The sequence below is a fragment of the Heliangelus exortis genome, chromosome 1, assembly GCF_036169615.1.
Source record: "Heliangelus exortis chromosome 1, bHelExo1.hap1, whole genome shotgun sequence".
Taxonomy (NCBI): Eukaryota; Metazoa; Chordata; class Aves; order Apodiformes; family Trochilidae; genus Heliangelus; species Heliangelus exortis.
This window is the reverse complement of record NC_092422.1, coordinates 133,306,875-133,324,243: the sequence shown is the minus strand read 5'-3', so window position 1 is coordinate 133,324,243 and position 17,369 is coordinate 133,306,875.

Sequence of the window (17,369 nt, the reverse complement as noted above, 5' to 3'; positions counted from 1 at the left end):
CTAAAACATGCACCTTAAACAGGACTTAAACCCTAATTCATCACTTTTTTCAGCCTTTCCCTGTAAGCCAATTACCATTTTGGCTAAAATACTCGTTAATTTCTACTGGGCAACACATGAATTATTTCTTTCTCTTTCCATCACATTTATAAATTTAAGTTTGCAACAAGCCTGTGAGATAGGGGGTGTATTGATTTTCCTTTATTATTTATCAGAAAACAAAAATTTAAGCAACGGAGCCTCAGTCACTCACAGAACCAAGAGAAGTTCCCAGGTTTCCCAAATATCTGTCGTGTTAGGTATTTGCTTACCTTCAAGATTATGTTATTTTTCTGATAAAAAGTACAAGGGAAAATGTAGGACCGACCATATGTATACAGAAAAACCTCTTAAGGTGCTTTCTGTAGCCCAAGATATGTATTTTGGAAAGAACAATATTGCTAACAAATTTTGAATAGCAATATTTTGCAAGAGCTAGAATGGAATTTTTGAAATATTTACCAGTGTACTCTACTAACTGATTATTTAGTCTATTTATTAATTTATTTTTGTATCAAGTAGTTCAATTCATTGTCTTTCTATGGTAGCAATTATTTCCAAATTTTTCCCTTCCAACTTTCATTTTTTCCCTAGAAAGGGAACCATAGTAGACCTGAGCTACAACAGAGAACACCGTTGACCTTCCCGCATCACACAGAACTTAGGTACAAGTTTTCTCTAATAATAGCAAGATAACTCTATTTCTTTAAATTTTTTTTTTTTAGGTATTAAAAAGCTAATTTTGACTGCAGTAGAGAAGATAAGTCAGTTTTTGGAAACTCAAATACAATCCTTGATCCTACAGTTCTAAAATCAGTTTTTTTCCTTAATAGAACCCTTTGTGACTAGTTCTTGAAAGTTGCTTTGAAAATATTTTTTAGGAAATGTTGCAAGAGTAAGTGAAAATTCAGAAGTATTTCTGCTAAATGAAAACTTCTTGGATTTTGTTCTCTTATGTAGCTTTCCTCTTAAGGCTTAATTGCAATCCTGCCTCAAAAATCATTAGCTGAATAAATGGTAATATGTTAGTAGTTTTACACATAGCCTTCAATATATCAGTTGTCTGAAATTCTGTCTAGAATTGACTATATTTAAACAGTTCTCATTCAAACAAATCCTTAATATTGAAATGTATGCATAATGCTACAAAATTAAATTAGATTCTAACAAATTTCTGCATGCAAGCCTGTGCTGAATTTATACATGAAAATATGGCTTTATAATGAAACAATGATATAGATAGATGATATAAAATAGCAGTTTACATTTATCCACTTGGTAATTAATTATCCTTGTAGCATTAAGTTCAGTGCTTTGACTACAAGCAGTTTCAAAATAGACACCACCATGATGGAAAACCAGGGCAAAACACAAAGGAGAAAATAATATGCTTAAGGAAATTTGAGAAATATGCACGGATTTCCAACTTTTTGAATAAGTAAACTACAGAAGAGCAGAAGACAGGCAAAATTAAAACTACAGTGTGTTTGAAATATAGATGATTAATTAAATGCACCTGTTTTAATTGATTTTTTTCTGGGATGAAATAAAGCGGCACTAGATATGTATGGCTCAACCTGCCATGGTCAAAAGGTGACATAAGAAAACTAGTGTTCTGGGTCACGATGGTTGTACATTGTTTCACATCATAATACCAAATATATACTCCTTGAACATCTAGAACAGCTTCAGGTATGGACACACCTGGCCATAATATGAAGAATAAGTAAAACAGTATCAGTTTGGCAAGTCTCTTATTCACTAGATAAAACCTGGTAAAATACACTACCAGTTCTACAAGGTATGGAGAGTTCCTTCTACAATGAAAGTTAAACTAAGTTAATTATACAAAATAAAATTACTTACCAAAATTGCCCTAGAAATACATCTTGCATAATAAGACTTCTCTGTGCCATAAATTACACTCATATAGGCATACCTGCTGAGCCTTTTGGGAGATTAACGAGAAAATGAGTCACTAAGCTAAGCAGTTGCCATGAGCAGATAATCATTAAGAATCTAGTACTTCACACTATTCCATGTTTCATTATCATGCATACTACTATGCACAATTACATTCAAAGTGTGTCATTAAGAGTGCAAAACCAATCTCCCCAAAGAAGCAAAATGCCAGAATAAAACATGCATTTGCAGCCTTGGTATAACTTCACCCTCACTGTCTCTGCTTATGCTGCTCTTCAGGTGCATGATCGTGATAATCTTTTAATCTTCACCAGAACCCTTCAGTGCACCGAAGACCTAATACTTGGTTCTTAACTTTGTATTTTCTTTTGTCCTGTAGTGTCACTCATTTTTTTTTTTTTAAACAGTGCTTGATCCAAGCCCATTCCCAGGTCAGAAATCTTAATTTCTTTTTTTTTTTTTTTGCTATGTAATGGTGATTGCCAATATGCTTTCTGCAGTCCCTGGCAACACATTCCCTCAGCAGCACTTTGTATCTCAGCTGATTGTCAATGGGAATGATCAGAGATTGCTGACTCTCCTTGTGAGTATAGAGCACTGTTTCATATATGTCACTTTACGGATCAGTGGCAATTCTTGAGAGGCAATTCCAAGCACACTAATTTTCTCTCAACATTTTTCTGCCTCCTTTGTATCAGCAATGGTTTGCGTCAGCAGATATCCTGCTTCCCTCAGTGATGTGGGAAAAGGCAGCTCTAAATTTGCAGCAAGAATCATAGCCGTTTCCACCAGCTCACAGAACACCACTGCTAAGTGATCCCCTCCTTTTACCCTTTCGTAGGAGAAATGCCTCATTCATACTGTTTCACACTCCTTGAACATGATATCCCATCTTCTCTGCTTTAGGGCAATAATTTGCTTCTTCTGTGTCCTTGGGTCTTCTCCATTCAAAACAGTGAAGTCGGCTGCAAGTGTTTATATGCTTTGCAGCTGGAGAAGCAGCTATTAAAAAAAATGAAAATATCTTCACAACTTTTATCCTTTTTTCACTGCTCTTAGTGGAAAATCTTGTTTTGTTTTGGTTTGGTTTTTTGTCCTATTGCCATATGGCTTGTGAAGCATAATGTATTCCTCCGTACATTCCTCATATTATGTTATCTCTTCTACATTTACATAGTACTAGGTCCTGTGCAAGAAGCACACGACATAAAAATATCTTGTCAAATGAAGAGCTACACTTGCAGTAGTACTTACAACTATCAAGGGCAGAAGATAATCTGCTGCTACCCTTATCTTTAGCAGGTAAAAATTATGGACCGCAATTTGTCCTTTTTTGTTTGCATGCGCTTAAAATATTCATCTGCCAGAGAAATAGCGTAACTTATTTGAGAATGAAACACATTTATTCTGAATGGTCTTTGCAGTTGACTGTAACCGAAATGAAATAGGAACCATTACACATTATTCATATGGGGATAAGTTCTAGATGCATATATATATATGCTTGGTATATGACATCCATTTCCTATGAGATTATGTGGCTTGTGGATTTCCTAAATTTTTAGATTCTCATTCTGGAAAGCACCAAACTTTCCAGTGTCTATTCATACTCTTTCTCTGTTGCTAGTCTTGGAAATTCATCCATTTACCCAGTGCTGAGCTCAGTACTGGATTTATGCTGCAGTGTGAAGAGAATTTCTACAACTACACCCGTTCTTGACCCACTCAGAAGAGAAAACATATTTTTCCCATGGTCAGCTTATCCAGGGATTCATCATTTCCACTGCTAAAAGCAGATACATTTCTAGATTCTTAAATGTGTTTCTACACTGTATTGCTCCCTTTTTTTCCCCCAGTGCAAACATAATTATTTCTGCCTTCTCTCAGTATACATGCAGAGCATTTGATAACTTTCAATAACTCATACTTCTTGCTTATCTCTTATCTTCTCTCAGGACTTACAAAACTGAATTTAATTTATAGTGCTGTTAAATGCATGTGTTAGTAAGGTATTTGCCAGAAAATTATCTTCCTAACTATTAACAAAGCCATTTACCTTTATTTAATTTCTCACTATCTATATGAGTTCAGTGTTAAAATAATGACATCTGAGGAATACAAAAACATATCAGTCATATAAAGACATATCATATATTCTTAAAGCAAAGACCTGGCTTCCAAGACGAAACAACCTTTGATTTCTAAATCCTAGACTCTTCTTTTCTGAGCATTAAAATTAGCAAAAACTTTTAATGTGTCCTGAACTGTAATTGAGGCACTTTTATCACCATCCCATCAAATAATTTCTTCTGATCTTTCCTGTTTCACAAAACTAAAAACCTGAGATGTTCAAGATCCATTTACCTTCCATCATGGGATTCTATGATTCAAGCAAAACTTGGAATTTTAGCCAATGAGTACATTTAACTTCTTCTCTTTGGGAAAACAAAAAACGAAAAGACGTAAAGCAAATAGAGAAGTATTTTCTGGGTTTGATTTTTGCATGCATTTGAGAAAAAAATGTGTTCCTAGCTAATCCCAGCAGTTGTACAGTCAACAGAGAGTTTTCTTGTTCTAGCACGAGGTTTAGCACTTTTCTACTACTCCAGGTATCCAACTGCAAAATCCAAACACTTGAGGGCCAGCATGTGCGGTTTTGACATTCGCAGAGCATCCACGGTCTGGAAACTGGTGGATTGGTTATAATGGCACAAAAATATAGTATTTTTAACCCTGACAGACTTTTTGGATTCTGTGTAACCACATCTGACACAAAACTGAATTTGGGTTATTCTTTATGCATATCTTTCGTTGACACAGAATTTCTGCCATCCTAAACATTGAGTGGGCAATGTGCCTAATGATTATAATAATTGAAAATACTATTAATAGTTATATTTTTATTTCACTAGTTCTGAGTCCATTCATTTATATTTGTCAATAGTCTGTGCTGCTTCATGCTTCTGCATAAGCTGAATATGTTTTCAATATTATAAATACATGTCTACCACTCTCAGTGGCCTTCAACATACTACATATTGTCAAAGATGGTTTACTGTAGGAAAAGTGGAAAAAGACACAAATACTCATCAGAACGTCATATCTGATGTAGTCGTCTTTCATTTTGATTTCTCCTATTACATAGTGCTTTTATGATTTGATCATGATTTTCTGTTCGAAATACATACATGGAATATAAACAAACTCAAAATCTCCCTAATTTAAAGGAATGACTTCTAAGGAAACAGCCAGAAGTATTCTGTTATTTTTATCTTATATGACATCTAATTGATCATGAGGAAAGCGACCAAGGAAATTCAGCTGCAGGGTTGGCCATTTTTAATATCTTTTTTTTTTTTCCAGGTGACAGAATTTTTTTCTCTGTACAAATGACATTTTGTGTATTAAAGTATGAAAAAAGATATTGTCTTAATGAAGAATTTGACTGATTCTATTTGCCAAGCATTAAAATCTATTGATGTCATGAAGAAAATAAATTAATTAATCTGACATGTTACTTCAATATTATTATTAAAGACTAGTTCGTACTAACACCCATGAGGTGACTGATATTTCCCAAGCATAAGGAAACAAATATCCTATCAGGAGAAGTGACAGATAAGACAAAAAACCTGATACACTAACAGGATATTGAGCATGAAGGTTAGAAGAGACAATCTAACTTAGGAGCTTCCTATTCTATTGCTTTTAATGCCCTTATAAAAAAATCCAAATCTGCTTCTATCTCCCAGTTTCTGCTTTAATATCATCTTGAAACTAAACTTTATCAATTAGGTTACTGTGGAGGATCCACAAATTGCAAAATTCAAAAGTTTTACAGCCAGGTTGAAAGAGAAAATGGATATCTCCTGATGAACAATAGACTATGGTTCACATAGTCAAGAATGTCAGGAAAATAAACCTTCTCTGGGAAAAAATGAAACAGCTATCTTTAACCAACAGGCAACTAGAAAAGTGGGGAAAATAAGCCCTCCAGATATCAGTTTGGAAAAATGAATTTGCAAAGTTTCATTTCAATGGTGCATTCCCAAACTCAAAAAAAGAGTTGGCTGTGTGATCTTGGATAGTGTAGCAGAGAACTTGCACATCACTTAGCTAATAAACAGTTTAAAGAAGAGGACTAGAATTCAAAATAATTTTGCCAAATTGGACACGTGGCCTGATAAATTGGATGTAATGTAATAATGATAAACATGAAGTTTTATACTAAATAAAAAAAATAATCTCTAAAAACAGAGAATGGGTAGCATCTGTCTAGGATCAGGGAGATGTGGGGAATGTCAGAATAAGCATATATAAAAACTTCATGACTCAGTGGAAAAAAAAACAAAAAAACCCTCATAACATAACCAAAGAAAGCAAAAGAAAACTGGCCTATGAATATCACACTGTGATACTCTACAAAGGTCTGTACTTTAAGATGTAAAATGGTCTTCTCATTTGGATCTGATTTTGGATCAGTTGGAGAAAAACAAGATTAAGAATGATCAGAGACTCAAATAACATGATTTCTAAAAAAAAAATATCTAAAGGAGTTGAATTCTCTTGTTTAGAATAAAGAAACAATGACAGCAGTCCTGCCTATACTCCTGTTTCTAACCATTGCTCCTTGTCCTATTGTTAGTCACCCCTGAGAAAAGCTTGACTCCTTCCTCCTGGCACTTGCCCCTTTAATATTTATACACATTGATGAGGTCACCCCTCATTCTCCTGCAAGATGAAGAGACCAAGCTCCCTCAGCCTTTCCTCATATGGGAGATCTTCCACTCCATTAATCATCTAGTTCGCTCTGCACTGGATTCTTCAAAGCAGTCCTTGAACAGACGAGCCCAAGGACTGGACACAATATCCCAGATGTGACCTCACCAGGGCAGAGTAGAGGGGGAGGAGAACAACTCTTGACCTACTAACCACCCCCCTTTCTCATGCACCCCAGGATGCCACTGGCCTTCTTGGCCACAAGAGCACATTGCTGGCTCATGATCATCGTTCATTCGAGCAGCGTCCCCAGGTCCTTTTCCCCTGTGCTTCTCTCCAACAGCTCATTCCCCAAACTGTAAGGGTACCTGGGCTTATTCTTTCACAGAGCTAAGATTTTACACTTGGCCTTCTCGTAATATATTAAGTTTCTCCCTGCCCAACTCTGCAGTCTGGCTTACTCTGTGGTATTTGTTATTTCTTTTCCCATGAACTTAAGGGTATCACATGGCTGAGTGGAGGAGAGGGGGAAATAAATTAGGAGAAGAGTAACAGAGAATTTTAGCCCTTCAGCCAATTGGTCAATGTCTTTATTTCTAAAGCTCTTTACTTTTTTACTTCATTAAAAAAAAAAAATAGATTCATAAGTTTAGGTATGAAGTAAATACCCATGTCTTATAAGTTTGTTCTGGTCAGTCACCCTGTTGACTTCAGTGCTGCAGGATCAAAACTCTCATGATTCCACTGTATCAGAGTTACACTCTGATCCATTTTAATATTATTTTTCTTAAGCAAATGTAAAGGTTAACTGACAGACATTGCATAGTGGTAATACATAATTTGAAACCGAGTTCTTATAAGTCACAGATGAGTGGAAATAAACATGATTAAAGTTCTTTGATTACATTGCAGATATAAGATTGAAAAAAGATGAAGAAAAGCGGTGGTGATATTTTATATAAAACTGCAGTTTAAATAGCTTGCATATAGCAGTGAAAGAATTTGAGGATATTCGGAAGCACAATCTAGGGACAGATTTAAATTGGTTTGATTAGTATTACTCACAGAGGCCCTGCAGAGGCACTTGCTGGGATTGCCACTTTCCTTATTTACTTAGAAATAGCAGGAGTTACAGCTCTGTGTGCTGTCAATATTGACTGTCTTTTGCCAGTAAAAACCGCAGTCAGTTTTGGGACTGCAGAGCAGTAAAGATGGTGCAGAATTGTACAGCACTGGGGAGTGAACCTTTGCTGGGGACAGGCACTCTGAAACGTTTCCACTAATAAGCATGTTTACACCCAGTGAGCTTTGTGGTACAAGTGATGTGTCTGTGGCAGATGCAGAGTCACAGGCATGGCTGGCCTGACATACATGGTCACATTCTTTGAGAGAAGGCTCATCTTACAGATATTCTGTCCTTCCCACAACTGCTGCTGATTTTCTTTTTTTTTTAAATATAAAAACATATTTTGTTGGTTGCTAAAAGCGTAGAGATATTGCTTATTGTAAAGCTGCTTTTGAGGAACATCTTTTAAAAAAAAATAGTAACTGATTTATTTGATAAGTGGGGAAGGAAAGAGGCAAGGTACCTCCTAAGTCCAAGAAAACTCAAAACAAAACGCCCATACTCCCTTCAGGAAGAAAACTTTTCAGTGTCAAACTCGTTTGTGCGCTAAAAAATACCAATAAGTGTATTTCAGACACATCAAATCACATTTGTCTCTTTACCCTCAGCTCTTTCTCTCCCTTTCTTGGCCAAGAACAACATGACAGATAATATTAATTTGACATTCCTCTTACCCTGTTACATAAAGTTTTTTCTCTCCTTTTAATATTACTCTTCATATGTGGCTATAATAAAGGACACATATTGATGAATAGTTAAAAAAAAAATTTTCTCTTCCAAGTCCCGTGTAAGTCATCCAACAGAAGAAAAGACATCTTACACTAAGATATTTTACATACAGGTATTTTTATTAGTGAAACTAGCGATTCTTCTGCTCTTGTCATCTCTTTTCAGACTGAAATGAAAGACCAGGAGAAGAATGTGTTTTTGAAGTGCAGAAATGAATTGGTATGGTCTAAGTACAGTAAAAGCAAGTCATACCCACCCTGTCCCTCTTGGACAAGATTTCTGGAACTGTTAGATACCCACTTCTCCTTAAAAATTTAATCTTGTTATTATACAATGTTCTTCCCGTTTCAAAGACTGGTTTTAAAATATCCTTTTATTTAAAATTAGGATTTTGTAAAGTTTGTGTTTTATTTTACTTCAACAATGCCTAACAGCTTCTCCCTCTCATTTCCCTCTCCTTAAAAATGAACAAAGTTTAATTTCTACTGCTTTAGTTATTTATTTTTTTAACATAAATGCTCGTATTTTTTCCATCATACGATTATTCTTTCACAATTTTAATCTAAGGGTACATATAAAGGTTTATATAAAAATAATAAATTTTTATTATCCTTTTAATAAATTTTTCATCAATTGTTAAAAATCCCAGCAGGCTGTTAGGTTGCTTTTCACTCATGAGTTTATGAGACTACCATATCCCTACTTCTCTGCCACCAGACTACTGGATCTTTGGGTGGTGACTTTTTTCTCTTTTCTGTCCCTGTACCTTTGGGTGGTTCTTTATTTTTACCTCTTCTCTTCTCTTCTCTTCTCTTCTCTTCTCTTCTCTTCTCTTCTCTTCTCTTCTCTTCTCTTCTCTTCTCTTCTCTTCTCTTCTCTTCTCTTCTCTTCTCTTCTCTTCTCTTCTCTTCTCTTCTCTTCTCTTCTCTTCTCTTCTCTTCTCTTCTCTTCTCTTCTCTTCTCTTCTCTTCTCTTCTCTTCTCTCTTTTCTCTTTTTTCATTTTTTTGTTTAATTTTAAATTTCTTGGACAAGAAAGTGTAATGTAGGTTCATGATCTTTCCTTTCCCTTCCCCTTAGATTCTTCTTCCCCTTTCGTTTTCCCTTCCCCTGTCTCTCTACAGAATTACATTAACATGTATAGTTTAATGCCTACCAGCTCTGTATGCATTCAATAGAATTGTGTAGCTGCACCTGATACTGTTATATTTATTTTGTCCTTGTGGGATCCAACAAGAATTTCCACATTTTCAGAGTCAAGATAGTGACAGCTCACAAGTCCAGCAGCCTGGTACAACAAGACCTGCTAGAGCTCCATCACCTGACTGCTCATCTCCAGAGCCAGGATTTGAGAGCAATCACCATCTGAATATAGGGAATTTGAAAGCATGTGGGGTCCTACTGCTGACTTCTCACAACTAGTTACCATTACTGGGATGAAACCTGGCTATCCTAGCGGAGCTTATTTCACCCACAACACACCAGTGGAAAAGGGACCACCCAAAGATACATTACATTCTGTTACATTATATTGAAGTTATCGTATTTAGTCCTGAAAAAGGGCAAGGATCCCTTAGGCAAGCAAACAGGAGCAACCAAGCTTTGTACTAAGTAACTTGCTGAGGTTACATCTGACCTCAGGACAGGTGGGGTTGCAAGCTAAAGGAACAAACAGTTCTTCTTCTCTCTTGGATACCGAACCTGTTGTCCTGTTCTGTGTTTTTGTCTTCCTGTGTCAAATATCTTTATGACATATTTAGCATGACTATTCTTGGACACTAGCCTTAAAAACTTTGGTTATTTGTTTGAAGAAAGTTGTCGTCTGATTACAATCCTAATGGTCAGAGGTAACTTAGTCTATTTTTTACGTAGCATATGTGTGAAGGGCTGTGTCCCACACTACCAGTATGTTAAATGGCTGGAGTCCTGCCATACTGGGGATGCTATTCCTAAATAGTTACCACCTTCAGCAGCTGGCAGTCCAGGGAATGATGTTAGTTCATTAACTAAGACTAATTATTCCTAACTATAAATCAAAAATTGCTGAAAATAAAGGCTTACCTTGCACTTTCCTTATCAGTAGACTCTTTGCTATTTTCCTGACAACCGTTAAAGGGAAGAATTGCTTACTAGTGCTTGAGGACAACAGAAATTGACTGACAGCAGACAAATTTTTTGTGCTTTCCTCTTTAATTTTGCTGGACTACAAGAGTAGAGGTCAAGTAAGACAATACCTTTATCTAGAAATTCAGGTACCTGCTGTTTTTGGAATTGACTATGTCTCCGTGAATTTATTGAACTCGGAACAGGTACCACTAGAAACAATAAATACAGCAGCACATTTATGCAAGAAAACCTTTCCTCTCAAAGCCTTGAGCTTTATATCAAACATATCCCAGCAAATACACTGAAAGTGTAAAAATCAAAGCAACATCATCAAAAACCACACTAAGAAAGCAGTGAAAGAAAAGATTTGAAGAAAAATAGAATGACGGTAATTTTTAATTTTTTTTTCCTTAGGATAAACTGAATATTGCTGTTTCACTGCGAAGGAAAAAAACTTGAGAGAAAAAAAAATGAAGTCATGACTTCCTCCCTTGAGTTCCCACACTCTCACTGCGGAGAGGATACATAATTGCACTTTATTGACCGTGTGGCCAAACTAATCAGGAATAAAAGAGTCCTGAGTGAGAATTTGCCCTCTGCAAGCTAATCTACAAATTGGTTTAGTGCAACTTCCTAATATATTTTGGAAGGGGAAAAGGAAAGGAGAACTATTTGAACATAATTTGGTTCTAATATGCATTAACCACCAGCACAAATACTTAAGGGAGGAAATGTTCTCTTTTGTGAAATAGCATTTCTGTCAGTCATGGGGTACAGAAGGATTCATGAAGGCCAATTACAGTCAAGTGTTTTGGGTATCACGCAAGCCAAAGAGCGATGATATCAGAATTTGAATATATGAAGAGGAAAGTAGTCATCCAGAAAAGAACAAGGAGAAATGACACAAAATAAGCGTACTTTGAAGAGATGCTGAGACTGAAGCAATACCAGACTACAGGAGCAATATTCACAACCCTGCCACCCAAGTGCTTTCTTCAGTACTTTTAAAAGCTGAAATTTTAAACTTTAAGAGACGAAACATTTCAGCAGTGTATAATTAATTTTTTAAAAATTGATAAAATTTAGTGAAAAAATTCGCTAGGATTTTTTAATGACATTTCTGTCTTTCTGAATCAGAATTCATTTTAGTAGGTTTCTTTTTTCCTATCTTGGCACAAGTATTTAGAAAATTTAAATATGTGTTCAGGGTTCAATTAAACAAAACAGATTTAGTTAGAATCTGAAGTAAAAGCAAAATCCCTTCTTTCCTCTACCCAAATGGTTTAATGACCTTTGTGCTCACTTATGAACATGTATGATACCCTCCTTATGACAACTGGCTGTAAAGGCGGGAGGTTGGCAGCTGTGAAGGTTGCATACTGTTTTCCATGTCATCAGTTCTGTCAAATCCAGATCAGTGCTATTGAACGGCATCACAGTTACAGAGGAACATCTCTGAATTTATGGTCTGTACAGTTCCTATGTCTTCCACAGTGACTGTAGTCGCAATCCATCATCTCTTTTTTCTGGGAAAAATTCTTAGCTCCTGACAGTGAGGATTCAGGAATTTCTGTAGAAAGCAGCCATTTAGACAGATATAGGTCTCACACTCTACAGTTTATGGGTATCTTCTACCCTTGTTTCCTATGTTTTCTATTATTTTGTTCCCGTGAATGCAAAATTACATACTTGTCTTCAATGACCTGTTCTTAGAGAATGTACTCTTTGTAACTGAAACTACTCTACCTGAAGTATCTTATCTGAGCATGTTCCTGATTCCTGATGCTGTTTAGTAAACATATAGCTACTGGAATTCATTAATGTGCCTAGGGCCAGGCTTTCCTTGTGAGATGAACACTTCTTCCCTGGTATTAAACTTGAATAGTTGTCCGATTTTGAAGTCTCTGAGTATTTGAATTGTTTTCAAAGTCAGCATTTTGTGAATCTCTTGTGAATATTGCTTCCCTAGAAAAAAAAAATAAAAATACTTGTGAACTGTGTGATACTTTGGGAAGCTGTCATTTCTAATTCAACATCAACCTTTATTCAGGTGACTTTTGATTAGCCTGGTGATACCCTACGACTTAATAAGTTAGGAGATATTAAAGCTGCAACATTCATTCTACCTTGCATTTTAAAAGCTTATTTTGTATTTATTCAGCTATGGACAGCTATGAAAATCAGTCTACAAAGACATTTAACCTGTAATGATCTTCCTACTTATGAAATGATCTTTCTTTTGATTACTTGTGGCAGTGGTAAAAAAAAAAGAACCTATTTAATTACAACATTTAAAATAAAGATGCCGCTGACTTGCATCTTGCAAATTGCCTTTCAATCAGCAATTTAGGCAATCCTTAAAACACGACTAATAGGGAGTTCAGAAGTATAGAGGAGCACGCATGCACTGAAGGCAGAAATTTCATTTGTGTGTATATTGGTTTCTCAGTTTTCATTACGCATTTCTGCCTTACATGATCAATAACTGCTTTTTTCCTTTCAACTTGTAAAGGCCCTGTAGTGAGAAGCAATGTGCAAGTCACTAAATGAAGGACACAAAAGAAATGCTGTTACGATCTGAGTAATTATTTATATTTTTTTTTTTTGCGAGGAAAATTCAGGCACTACTCATAGATGATGCGTTACAAAAATAACAAGGCTTTATGATTTAAACAAGTTACAAGGATTTTTTTAGGATTTATACAATTAGTTACTTTGGAGAGAAGTGTTGTTAACAACAGAAAAGAAGGAGGGAGTAATTAAGATGCTATCACCGTCCACCGGCCCTGGCCTCTGTCTGTAGTCAAGTGCTTAGGGTCTGCTGCTCCTGCCGCTTCTCTGTCCCTTAGCTGAAGCCGAAGTGCCGAAAGGAAGGGGGGGGTGTGTGGGGTGGGATGTGTCTAGGAGAAAGCCGCCAGTTCTCCTTTCCTCCTGGGCTTTTTTATACAGGAAAAGAAGAGGGGTCCCTTTTTTGCATAATCCCTGATAAACACAGACTTTCTGGAGATGAGTCATCCTTATCTTTTTGTTTTTTTGGTGTCCTGCTACTTTCATTGTCTCCAGCATGCACCAGGAGACAATCTGAGAAGCATTCTTTTAGGTGTCTGTCAGGTACATTGTGAGGTAAAAATTTGTTAATTGACAAAATATTGCAACATACCAGTGAGAAAGGAAAAAAACCAAGATTGATTCAAGACACATATTTTTGTATTTTTAAAGTGTTTACATCAAATGCATAGATCAAGTAATGAAGGAAGTATAACGTTCTGGTATTCCTTTTAGGATTAATCACTGAAATTGCCTTCTTACTGAGAAGAGTAATGAGTAGCAACGGATGTATGTGAAAACAAACGTGTTGGAGAAAAACTATAGGCATTAGAGCATATGTCCAATGTTATGAAAATAGTACAGCATCCTGTGTTTTGCTGGTGGTGAACAACAGATATTTGAAGACCAGGGCAAAGCAGCACAGATATACAAGGAGGGATGTTTTGTCTTGAAAGTGGAAAAAGTTCAGCTTTCAGCAAACTGCGGCTTTGGGATATCCTTAAAGTGTTGTCTCAGAAGAGGAGTAGTTCTTAATGTGCGCAGATGCTTTTCAGGCACTGCTCAGCGTATCATTTTGTTCTGCCACTTCTGACAACGCTTTTCTTTGTCAACTCAAGGTGACAGGCTCTGTTTCCCAAGCTTCTGAATCTCCTTTGCCTTTGAACAGAGCTGGCAAGTTGCACTTACACTCTGTGTGCTCCACAGAAATTGGATACTTGAAAGTAGCCACTGTGCAAAAAAGTATAGATTTGTACTTAGCTTCTGACTCCTCTTCCTCTTTAGGAAACTAAAATCAATAAATCACGCTTCCCTAATCTTTCTTATCTACTTTCCTAGGAAAGGTCAAAATCTTGACCTGGATCAAAAGCTTGCACTGGATCTCTGCTGAGATATGAAAATGGGGTTGAGGTCCTGCTGATTTTTAGGTCTAAAGGATGCTTCATTTAGGAGATGCAGAATACACTTTTCAGGTATCACATCGTTCAGCATCTATACTAAATCCACAAGTCCATCTTTAAGGCCAAAGGCTGTGGTCTTAAACACAGTAAATTCAGGCTCTGAAAATAGTATGACCAGCATCAGCTGCCTCCCAGATAAATGATCTGGACATAATTTCATAGCAAGAGTTTTCTCTTTTGTAGGGGTTCATAAAATACTTACAGCATCAAACAGAAACAGTGACCATGGTGTTTTACAGTTAATTTGCCCATTGGAGAGAAAGTAAGCCTTACTTACAGGCCCTTGCCGTCACAATTACAAATATGACTACTGCAAATAGACAATCTGCACTCAGTCCTTCGCTGCCACTCAGTATTTTTACTATATGTATAGCTGTACTGCTAAGCATTTTTTACTAATATTTTTCCTGATAGCTGTTAATTTCCTGTACTCTTCTCTGTGTTTTTTCCTGGTGAATCTTTTGACAAAAATCCTAAAACAGAGCATGGAAAGACACAGAGCTGCAACATAGATTTCTTTATCTGAAACCAATATCTAAATAATGGAGACCAGTCGACCAATACAAGAAAATGGGAAGAAAAAAATAAAGAAAGAGAAAAATAAAAACCAGAGCATTAAATCCTCAATTAAAAAAAATTACCTTATAGGTAATTTTCTGCTTGTCTCCTGACTGGTGCTTTTCTCCTCTATGATGTTTTTTCTCTGATCTAAATAATCATACTTTGTGATTGTGCAGCCAGAACACTGAAGTATCTGCTTTTCTGCTTTTATTCCTTCATAGATATATATACATATACATATTTGTGGACAGTTTTTCTCTGATCATTTGTCCAAACAAACCTTTAACTGTTAAAGTAATAAAAGTGCTATTCTGCTTTTAGAGAAACATACTCTGAGTGTTGTTTCATCTTGATCTTATCAAGTAGTATTCAGATGGCCCAAGGGGGCAGTCACTTGCTTACCGTAAAAGGATAAATTTTCCCTCAAAGTCAAACCCCGGACTGGGATGTCTGGGTCAGGTCACAGGAAATGGTGCTCATTAAGGTTCTGGAGGAAAGACTATCGAAACCAATTTGCCTGGGAGTCATATAAAGAATGACCACAGCAACATTTTATCACGGCAGGTAAAGACAGGAATGCTTCTACAAATGAGTTTTAGCTCTAGCATGTCTATAGTAGTGATCACACTATACCATATAGAATTACTATACTATTATAGTAATTACTATATTGCACTGTAAAGGTTGCTGAATATTTTTTCCAATAAGAGGTATTATTCTGGGATGTTGTTTGAAGATAAACTCTTTAAGAAAACATGCACCTTTTATCTCTAACAAAAAGCATAGTTCTGTCTCAGTGTCTTATTAGAAGAAATCTGTTTCTTCTTCATTAGGACTTGTGCAAACTCTCTCTCTCCCCATTAACAGCAGTATCAAAGCCTGTCATAATATTTTGAAATCACAGATCTGCCACCTTGAAATAAGTTTTTAAACTACCTATTGGATACAAAGAGAATTATCTGCTTTTACATAAATCTCCTTCTCTAGTTGAGATTTATTTCGAGAAATATATAAAACTAACAAAAATATTATACATGACATTCTGGCTTTTGATAACGTGATAAAGGTTTCTATCTGCCTCCTGAAAAATAAGCTCTTTTTTTCTCCTTCTCTGTAGTCTCATCAAAATCCATTTCTAGAAATAGTTATGTTTCATATTTTATGCTCAACATAATCAAGGAAATGTGTACAAGTTATAATTGAGCTCAGGAAAGGTTAGCACTTGGAATTTCCATCAACATCCCAAGTGCTATCACAGCAGAAAAGGATATACAAGTGATGTGTTTTTCATTTTAACTGACAAAAATGGGCGATTGTAATTTTGTACTGGTAGCCTTACTAAACTCCTCCTCCTTCATGAAGGAAGACAAAAGAATATGCTGTAATCCTCACTAGTTGTACAGGGAGCTGCTTCCCACTTTAACAGAGTGAATGAACTCCAAGGTCCTAAAACCAGGTTTTGACTGTCTGTCTTGTCGTCCCTTTCATTTTCAGCACTTCCCTACTGAAAATGTAGTGTTTTTCATAAAGCACAATTCTTAGAGTAAAAAAATGTGTTTTCTATTCACTATGACTTGATAGCAGTTCTCTCAGAACCCTTAAGTAGTTTTAGGCTACCTTTCACTTCAAGATACTGTGTCTAGAAAAGACTCAGTGAACTACAACCAAATAACTGGAAGTTAACACTCTAAATCCCACACAGTAACCCAGACCATGAGGGCTCTGTATAAAATGCCCTTGGGAAATTTACATCGCCTATGCACGTTTTTCAAGTATGTAATTTCCCTGATACCAAAAAGTCAGACATGTACCAAGGTGCAATTTATCTTATCTTAACAAGCTAAAAAGAGCAGCACTAAGTCAAACAAGGTTTCATTTGCCAGGTATAGTTTTGCAGAGGGACTGATTCTTATGGAGATTATCATAGCAGTGGTGATCTTTGCAAAATTAAGTGGGAGCTGCCTCTTCCAAAGAGAGAACGAAAAAATTAGTCTGAGGAAGTAAAGTGGATGGTGTGCTTTCTTCTACCAACCGTCACTTCCTCAGTCCCTCCCAAAACTTCCCTAACAACATACCTGGGGATTATCCTCATGTGTGCAGCAGTGTCTGCAGGCAGCTATGCATCTGTGATTGTGCACCTTAGCGTGAAGGAGGAGAGGCA